We start from the raw sequence: 9,568 nt of genomic DNA, 5'->3' as shown, positions 1-9,568 counted from the left end.
TATTTTTCATTTTATTGGAGCTATATTTTATTGCCATTTTTTAATTTCCAAATGGCTAGTTTCAGTTGTGCTATAGCTGAGGGAGCAGATGAAGTCCAGAGCCCATGTGTTCAGTTTAAATAATGTGCAGACTTCCTCCTGTAGCCAATTGGTTACAAAGGGTTTTCATCTGTAGCGCAAAATGCAATGATGTATAGGAAGAGGAAGAGCATAAGAGGAGGTCTACTGGATTATTATGACCCTCTCGACCAATATGATCTGTTGAATGATGGAAAAAATTCTCTTCATTATTCTCTTCATAAAAATAAAAAAAACTCTCCAAAAAGACCTCTTCAACCCTTGTCCCTTCAGCTGTGATGTACAGCATTATTTGGGATGGCCATTGGATTTCTTTTGCATTTAGTGGTGCTACCTGTAATTCCTATATTTTGCTCATGGGTTTCAAAAATAAATAAGCTTTGAGAGAATATTCTCTCTTTCACATTTTTGATATATATACAGTACAGACCAAAAGTTTGGACACACCTTCTCATTTAAAGAGTTTTCTTTATTTTCATGACTATGAAAATTGTAGATTCACACTGAAGGCATCAAAACTATGAATTAACACATGTGGAATTATATATGGAATTATATACATAACAAAAAAGTGTGAAACAACTGAAAATATGTCATATTCTAGGTTCTTCAAAGTAGCCACCTTTTGCTTTGATTACTGCTTTGCACACTCTTGGCATTCTCTTGATGAGCTTCAAGAGGTAGTCACCTGAAATGGTCTTCCAACAGTCTTGAAGGAGTTCCCCGAGAGATGCTTAGCACTTGTTGGCCCTTTTGCCTTCTGTCTGCGGTCCAGCTCACCCATGAACCATCTCGATTGGGTTCAGGTCCAGTGACTGTGGAGGCCAGGTCATCTGGCGCAGCACCCCATCACTCTCCTTCTTGGTCAAATAGCCCCTTGATGCCTTCAGTGTGACTCTACAATTTTCATAGTCATGAAAATAAAGAAAACTCTTTGAATGAGAAGGTGACGTGTCCAAACCTTTGGTCTGTACTGTATATATATTATTTTATAAAAGAATAGGGAGGTCAGTCCTGGGCAGTGATTGGAGAGTGTTTGACTAGATTTTGATGGACTCTGTGTGTGTGTGTGTGTGTGTGTGTGTGTGTGTTTGTTTGTTTGTTTGTTTGTTTGTTTGTGTATGTGACTTTGAGGAGCTTTACAGGAAGTATTTGTATGAGCATTGTAATAGCCAGATGCCTCAAATGCCCTTCATGAAACATTTGTAGTTACATACATTGAATCTCATTCCCTTCTGCTGTGTGTGAACTCAGGCTGTATAAAATATGCTGATCTAAGGTCAGTTATGTTCTTTTCTTCTTTTTTTTTCTAAACATGGCCTTTGACCTTTGAACTGACTTAGGGACTCATGTCACCAAAATGTGTTTAGCTGGCATAATATTTCCATACTATAGTGTATAATGTTTAAAAAGCAACAAAATCACCTGAAACCCCAAAATAAAGGTTTGACAGGCACTATAATTTTTGTTTTTTTGCTGTAAATTGGTATTTATGTCTGTACCCTGTGAAGCAGTGTTGTACAGAGGGACAAATGTGTGCTTTGTAACTGGTTTTATTGTGATACTTTTATAATAAAAAATTAATTGTGTACTTCTGCTTTGTCTATATTGCACACGTTTTCTCTCCATAACGGTGTTGTCATCTGTAAAACCACCAGCAGATGGCGTCCAATCTTGTCTTTTTAAACATATCCAATTATTTGGATTCCAATTATTTAACTCCTCATAAATTATTATTATTTTGTAATCTTAAGATAATTATAATTACAATAGACTAATAATTAAATAAAAATAGCATTTAAAGAATTTAATATACCTTTTTCATTACCTGTTATTCAACATTTCTTAAATTTATTCTTTCAGTTTTTAAGTTCAGTATTATATAGCTACACATAAACACACATTAATGTTTATATGTGCATATACATATATGTATATACATGTTTTGTCCATATTAGTGCCTGATTACTGACTGTGAAACAACTCACAAATTTATTCCTGGACCCTGTGAATTTAAAGGAATAGTTCACCCAAAAATCTAAATTTACTGCAAATAATTGTACTTACACTCTCAGGCCATCCAAGATGCAGTTGAGTTTGTGTCTTCATCAGAACGGATTTTGAGAAATATTGCATTTCATCACTTGCTCACCAATGGATCCTCTGCAGTGAATGGGTGCTGTCAAAATGAGAGTCCCAACAGCTGATAAAAACATCACAGTAATCCACATGAATACCATCCAATTAATGTCTTGTGAAGCCTAAAGCTCCATGCTAGTAAGAAACAAATCTATCAAGGCATTTTTAATAATGCTTTCTCCAGTGAAAAAGAATCCAACCCTGATGTCCTCTCACATCAAAATCCAGAACTGTTTTGGACCATTTTCATTTGTAAACAGTGCTGTATCTGTGTATATTTCTCTTTTGATTCAGACAAGACAGTTGTTTCACTAAAGAAAGCAATGTTATGGATAGAGGATTCGTATTTTAGCGAAGCAATGGTTAAAATATCTTCATGATGGCTTTGTTTACTACAAACACGCATCCTTTTGCTTTGCATAATGTTAATCGATGGACTGGAGTCATGTGGATTACTTGTGGACTCTCATTCTGATGGCACCCATTGGTAATTAAGTGATGTAGTGCTAAATTTCTCCAAATCTGAATGAGGAAACAACCTCATCTACATCTCGGATGGCCTGAGGGTGTTTAAGTAAATGTTCATTTCTAAGTGAACTATTCCTTTAAGCAATATCCTTGGGGCCTGTACACATTGTTGTTCCAGGTATGTTCAAGGCGTGTAATCAGTGTAAATGTGACATGTAAGATACATTTTTACCACCACAGGAAGCATATGTACGTCACAGGAAGCATATGTACTTCAAAACACAGTGGTGTCACAATCAGCTGTGACCACCCAGTCTGTGTGTAGGGGATTGTGTCTGTCAGATTAGCTAAGCTTTGGGCACAAAATTGTTTCCAGAAATGAGCTAAATTTGAAAAGAAACTTTATTTGGGGATGTCCTCACAAGCAAAGAAATGAGACATACTTTTTCATTTTACTCTATGATATAAAAAAACATTTATGACTGAGTGAGCAGCCATGAGGGTGTGGAACTCTCACCCCTGTAGAACATCATAATGTCCTGCAAGCGTCAACATCACAAAGGAATTCCGCATTCTAAAAACAGCCTGTGGATCATGCTTGGAGCTCTTGTGTGTGTGGCAAGCTGTTAAAACATTACACCTTACACCTAACTAGATTATCTAACTGTCAGTAGGCTGTAAACAGATCGTACTACAGTGTGCATTGCACATACACTCTCAAAAAAGTTTTGTTAGGACTATTTTAAAACATTTTGTGTTAAATGTGTGTTAAAGGCAAAGTTCACCCAAAATGGAAATTTGATGTTTATCTGCTTACGCCCAGGGCATCCAAGATGTAGGTGATTTTGGATCAGTGGATCGCAGACATAAGTGCATTACTGTAATCAAAGGTCCACTTGAGAGATAGGTGGTGGTAATGCACTTATAAATCTGTGATCCGCTGATCCAAAATCACCTACATCTTGGATGCCCTGGGCGTAAGCAGATAAACATCAAATTTCCATTTTTGGGTGAACTATGCCTTTAACGCAAGAAGAAGAAGGCTGCTGTGCTGCTGAGAACGCGCACAACAGGACGTTCTTAGGAGAGTTCTAACCAATCATTTTGTGTCTTTACACATCAATGTATCGTCACAAGTCGCAGGTTTTAATTTGGTTTTGTTTGTGTATGTTTTTTTTTTGTTTTTGTTTGTTTGTTTTATTGTATGTTTTAGCCTTGATTCCCATCCAATTACATTATACTGCACAATAAATCGCATGTGATATTTAATGCGCAACTTGTCAGCAAAGCCGGTTTTGTAATCAGCAGTAAATCTCCATCCCCTGCTTGGTTTCATATGGAGCAGCATTAGCTACACAGATCCGTTGTTCACTGATAAGCTGTGCAAAACATGCACAAAATATGATTGTTTTTTCCCAGCTTGTCAGTGAACAATGGCTTTGTGTAGTTAATGCTGCTCCATGTGAAAGCGCGCAGGTGATGGAGATTTACTGCTGATTACAAAACCAGCTTTACTGTCAAGATGCGCATTAAATATCGCATGCGATTTATCGTGTGGCCCTAACTGCAACTGTTTGAGCTAAAAATCTTGGTTTGTGTTCTACTGAAGAAACAAAGTCACCTACATCTTGGATGCCCTGGGGGTGAGCATATAAACATCAAATTTTCATTTTTGGGTGATCAACCCCTTTAAGAACAAAGAATCTGTCTCACACAGTATGTGTATGTATAAGACAATCAAACTGCTGCTTGTGTCACTTCATGAACCAATTTTCTTCTCACAAGCAAGTTTTCTCGCACTTCAACTTTTCATTGGTGGATATCTTTAATGTGTGGAAGTAAGTCAAAATGTCTTTTGTGATCATTCGTAGATGGTTGAGGGACATTTTATACATACACATGGTAGCCAGTGTTGTGCACAATTTCAACACCCTGCCAAATTATTACCCCCCTTGTTGAAATCGCTACCTGATTGTCTAATCCTAACCCCTCCCCAATCTACTACTAACTGCGCTAACATTGCTAATACTCTATTCACACACATTATCACTGCTGTACTCACTGTTACTTGCTTTAATGGCGGATGAATGTCTCCACTCTGTGCAGCTCGAGCTCGAGGCCGTGGGAAAGCAGATTCGCGACCTGGAGGTGAGGCAGGCCCAGCTGAGAGAGCGGAGAACCGCGCTGGAATCATCCCGGGCTGACGCTCACAAGTCCGGGGTAAGTATACAGCGATCTGTTAACAGTCCCACCACGTCTACTCCGTGTGTTTCTCTGCACAGGCCCGGTGCACCCAGGACGCGATCTTCCCAGATGTCCTTCACTGCGACGCCGGGACACCACGGACCCTGGGTGCATCCACAGCGGAGGACGCGAGCCGGGTCCCGGGCGACGACTTCTCCCCCTCCTGCCTTCGACATCTCCATCCAGGAACCGCTTCGCTCCCCTCCGCGAGACAGGACACGACGCTGTGATCATCGGAGACTCCATCGTCCGACACGTAAGTGCTACGTTAGCCGAAGGTAAAGTGCACACTCATTGTTTGCCTGGTGCTCGTGTTCTCGATGTTTCTGCGCAGATACCCGCGATCCTGAAGGTCGACGAGAGCCCCAGAGCGGTCGTGCTTCACGCCGGGGTTAACGACACCACGCTGCGGCAGACGGAGACGCTGAAGAGGGACTTCAGCAGCCTGATCGAGACGGTTCGCAGCACGACGCCCGCGGCGACGATCGACGTGTCAGGACCACTGCCCACGTATCGACGAGGACACGAAAGGTTCAGTAGACTTTTTGCTTTAAATGAATGGTTGTTGTCATGGTGTAAAGAACAGAAACTGCTATTTGTTAATAACTGGAATCTTTTCTGGGAGCGTCCTAGGCTGTTTCGCGCTGATGGATTACACCCCAGCAGAATCGGAGCGGAGCTGCTCTCTGACAACATCTCCAGGACACTTCGCTCCATGTGACTAGTAAGACAATTCTCTAATAACTATTATGATGAGTTTTGTTCCACCCGCTTAAACCCAAAGCAGTTATTGTAAATGAAATGATCACAGAAAATAGTTTTGATGTACTCTGCTTTACTGAAACCTGGCTAAAACCAAATGATTATTTTGGTCTAAATGAGTCTACTCCACCAAACTACTGTTATAAGCATGAGCCCCGTCAGACTGGTCGTGGAGGAGGTGTTGCAACAATATAAAGTGATATTCTCAATGTTACCCAGAAAACAGGATACAGGTTTAACTCTTTTGAAATACTTCTGCTAAATGTTACAATGTCAGACATGCAAAAGAAATCTAATGTATCTCTTGCTCTGGCTACTGTGTATAGACCACCAGGGCAGTATACAGAATTCCTAAAAGAATTTGCAGATTTCCTCTCAGACCTTCTAGTTACAGTTGATAAGGCGCTAATCATGGGAGATTTTAATATTCACGTTGATAATGCAAATGATACATTAGGACTTGCATTTACTGACCTAATAAACTCCTTTGGAGTCAAGCAAAATGTCACCGGGCCCACTCATCGTTTTAATCATACACTAGATCTAATTATATCGCATGGAATCGATCTTACTGCTATAGATATTGTACCCCAATGTGATGATATTACAGACCATTTCCTTGTATCGTGCATGCTGCGTATAACTGATATTAACTATATGTCTCAGCGTTACCGTCTGGGCAGAACTATTGTTCCAGCCACCAAAGACAGATTCGCAAATAACCTGCCTGATCTATCTCAACTGCTATTTGTACCCAAAAATACACATGAATTAGACGAAATTACTGACAACATGGGCACTATTTTCTCTAATACATTAGAAGCTGTTGCCCCCATCAAATTGAAAAAGGTTAGAGAAAAACGTACTGTGCCATGGTATAACAGTAATACTCACTCTCTCAAGAAAGTAACTCGTAGTCTTGAACGCAAATGGAGAAAAACTAACTTGGAAGTTTTTAAAATTGCATGGAAAAACAGTATGTCCAGCTATAGACAGGCTCTAAAAACTGCTAGGGCAGAGCATATCCACAAACTCATTGAAAATAACCAAAACAATCCAAGGTTTTTATTTAGCACAGTGGCTAAATTAACAAATTACCAGACGCCACCTGATTCAAATATTCCACCAACGTTAAATAGTAATGACTTTATGAATTTCTTCACTGATAAAATACATAACATTAGAAATACAATAGCGAATGTAGATTCTACAGCGTCTAACACTTCAGTTTCATCCATCGCACCCAAAAATAAACTGCAGTGCTTTACAAATATAGGACTGGAAGAGCTAAATAAACTTATCACTGTATCTAAACCAACAACATGTTTATTAGATCCTGTACCCACTAAATTACTAAAAGAGCTGTTACCTGTAGCCGAAGAACCGCTTCTCAATATCATTAACTCGTCGTTATCTTTAGGTCACGTCCCAAAACCATTCAAGCTGGCGGTTATCAAGCCTCTTATTAAGAAACCAAAACTAGATCCTAGTGTACTGGCAAATTATAGGCCTATTTCAAATCTTCCATTTATGTCTAAAATTTTAGAAAAAGTTGTGTCTGCTCAATTGAGCACCTTCCTGCATAAAAATGATCTGTATGAAGAATTTCAGTCAGGTTTTAGGCCCCACCATAGCACAGAAACTGCACTTGTTAAAATTACAAATGACCTGCTTCTTGCGTCAGATCAAGGCTGCATCTCATTTCTAGTCTTACTTGATCTTAGTGCTGCGTTCGACACCATAGATCATGACATACTCATAGATCGATTACAAAAACTATACAGGTATTCAAGGGCAGGCTCTAAGATGGTTTAGATCCTACCTGTCCGATCGCTACCATTTTGTTTACTTAAATGGGGTGTCATCTCATTTATCATCAGTAAAATATGGAGTGCCACAAGGATCCGTCCTAGGTCCCCTTCTATTTTCAATATACATGTTGCCCCTTGGTAATATTATTAGAAAATACGGAATTAGCTTCCACTGTTATGCTGATGATACTCAGCTATATATTTCAACGAGACCAGATGAAACTTCCCAATTATCTAAGCTAACAGAGTGTGTTAAAAATGTAAAAGATTGGATGACAAATAATTTTCTCCAATTAAATTCGGATAAGACAGAGATATTAATTATTGGACCAAAAAACACCACACAGAATCTTGTAGATTACAATCTGCAACTAGACGGATGTACTGTTACTTCAGTCAGAAATCTGGGTGTTATATTAGACAGCAATTTGTCTTTTGAAAATCATATTTCCAATGTTACAAAAACCGCATTCTTCCATCTTAGAAACATTGCCAAGCTACGAAACATGTTATCTGTTTCTGATGCAGAAAAGCTAGTTCATGCTTTCATGACCTCTAGACTGGACTATTGTAATGGACTTCTAGGTGGTTGTCCTGCTTCGTCAATAAACAAGCTACAGGTAGTCCAAAATGCAGCAGCTAGAGTCCTTACCAGGTCAAGAAAATATGATCATATTACCCCAATTTTACAGTCTCTGCACTGGCTACCTATTAAGTTCCGTATCTGTTACAAATTATCATTACTTACCTATAAGGCCCTAAATGGTTTAGCTCCTGCGTACCTAACTAGCCATCTACCACGCTACAACCCATCACGCACCCTAAGGTCACAAAACGCTGGACTTTTGGTAGTTCCTAGGATAGCAAAGTCCACTAAAGGAGGTAGAGCTTTTTCACATTTGGCTCCCAAACTCTGGAATAGCCTTCCTGATAATGTTCGGGGTTCAGACACACTCTCTCTGTTTAAATCTAGATTAAAAACGCATCTCTTTCGCCAAGCATTCGAATAATGTATCTCTTAAATTGTGAGTGTAGTTGCATCTGCATTTTTATTCTTTAGCTTGGGTTAAACTAATTTTACTTTGTTGGATCAGCAGCTATGCTAATGATGTCTCTATTTTGTTTCTATGTTTTGCCACGGGATTTACATCCAGTGGTAACTAGGATTTACACAAGCTCCAGTCTGGATCCAGAACACCTGAGAAGAGATGATGCTGACCCTCAGAGGACCCCAGATGATGCTAACCTTGAATCAACAAACAGAACTAACAATTATTGCTACATGTGTGACTGCATCCTATAATTACTATTAATTAATAATATTGATAGTTCATCATCTAGCTGACTACGTCTTGTATTATTATTATTATTTTTATTTTTCTAAAATCCTGTCAAACGTGCACAAACTACTAGCTACTACTAAATATTGTAGAAACATAATTTTCTGTAAAGTTGCTTTGTAATGATTTGTATTGTAAAAAGCGCTATACAAATAAACTTGAATTGAATTGAATTGAATACTACTAAACCTTCCAATACTATGGGGTAATAATCTGGCGGGGAGTCAGAATTGGGCACAACACTGGAAAACTGTATCATGAATGGCAGAGCTCATGGTCCTATACTGTATGTATTATGTAAAATGTCTTAAGACATTAACATTATCTCTGACACTTACAGGGGTCATATGATGTGATCTAAAGTTGTCCTTTCTCTCTGGAGTGTTACAAGCTATTCGTGAATAGATTAGGTCCCTAAAGTTGAAAAGACTAAAATCTCATACCCAAAGAGATATTCTTTATAAAAGTTAAGACTGGTCCACGCCCTCCTAAAATGCCTCATTTAAACACGCCCCCACATGTCTATGTCAGTGTGTGGGAAGATTTGCATAACACTTCCAAAATGTTCACACAAAGAAAAAAGGCGTAACTTTGATTCTCGTTGTATTGTGGCTGCCGCCGTAGTCATGTTGTGGAGACACAACTAGAAATTAGTGGTTAAGTTGTATTTACAGCACTGTTCCAGAGCAATTCAAACCAAATATTCAGATGTGTGCAGCACATTTT

Source organism: Carassius carassius, chromosome 33, assembly GCF_963082965.1.
Source record: "Carassius carassius chromosome 33, fCarCar2.1, whole genome shotgun sequence".
NCBI lineage: Eukaryota > Metazoa > Chordata > Actinopteri > Cypriniformes > Cyprinidae > Carassius > Carassius carassius.
Note: the sequence above shows the minus strand (reverse complement) of the source record.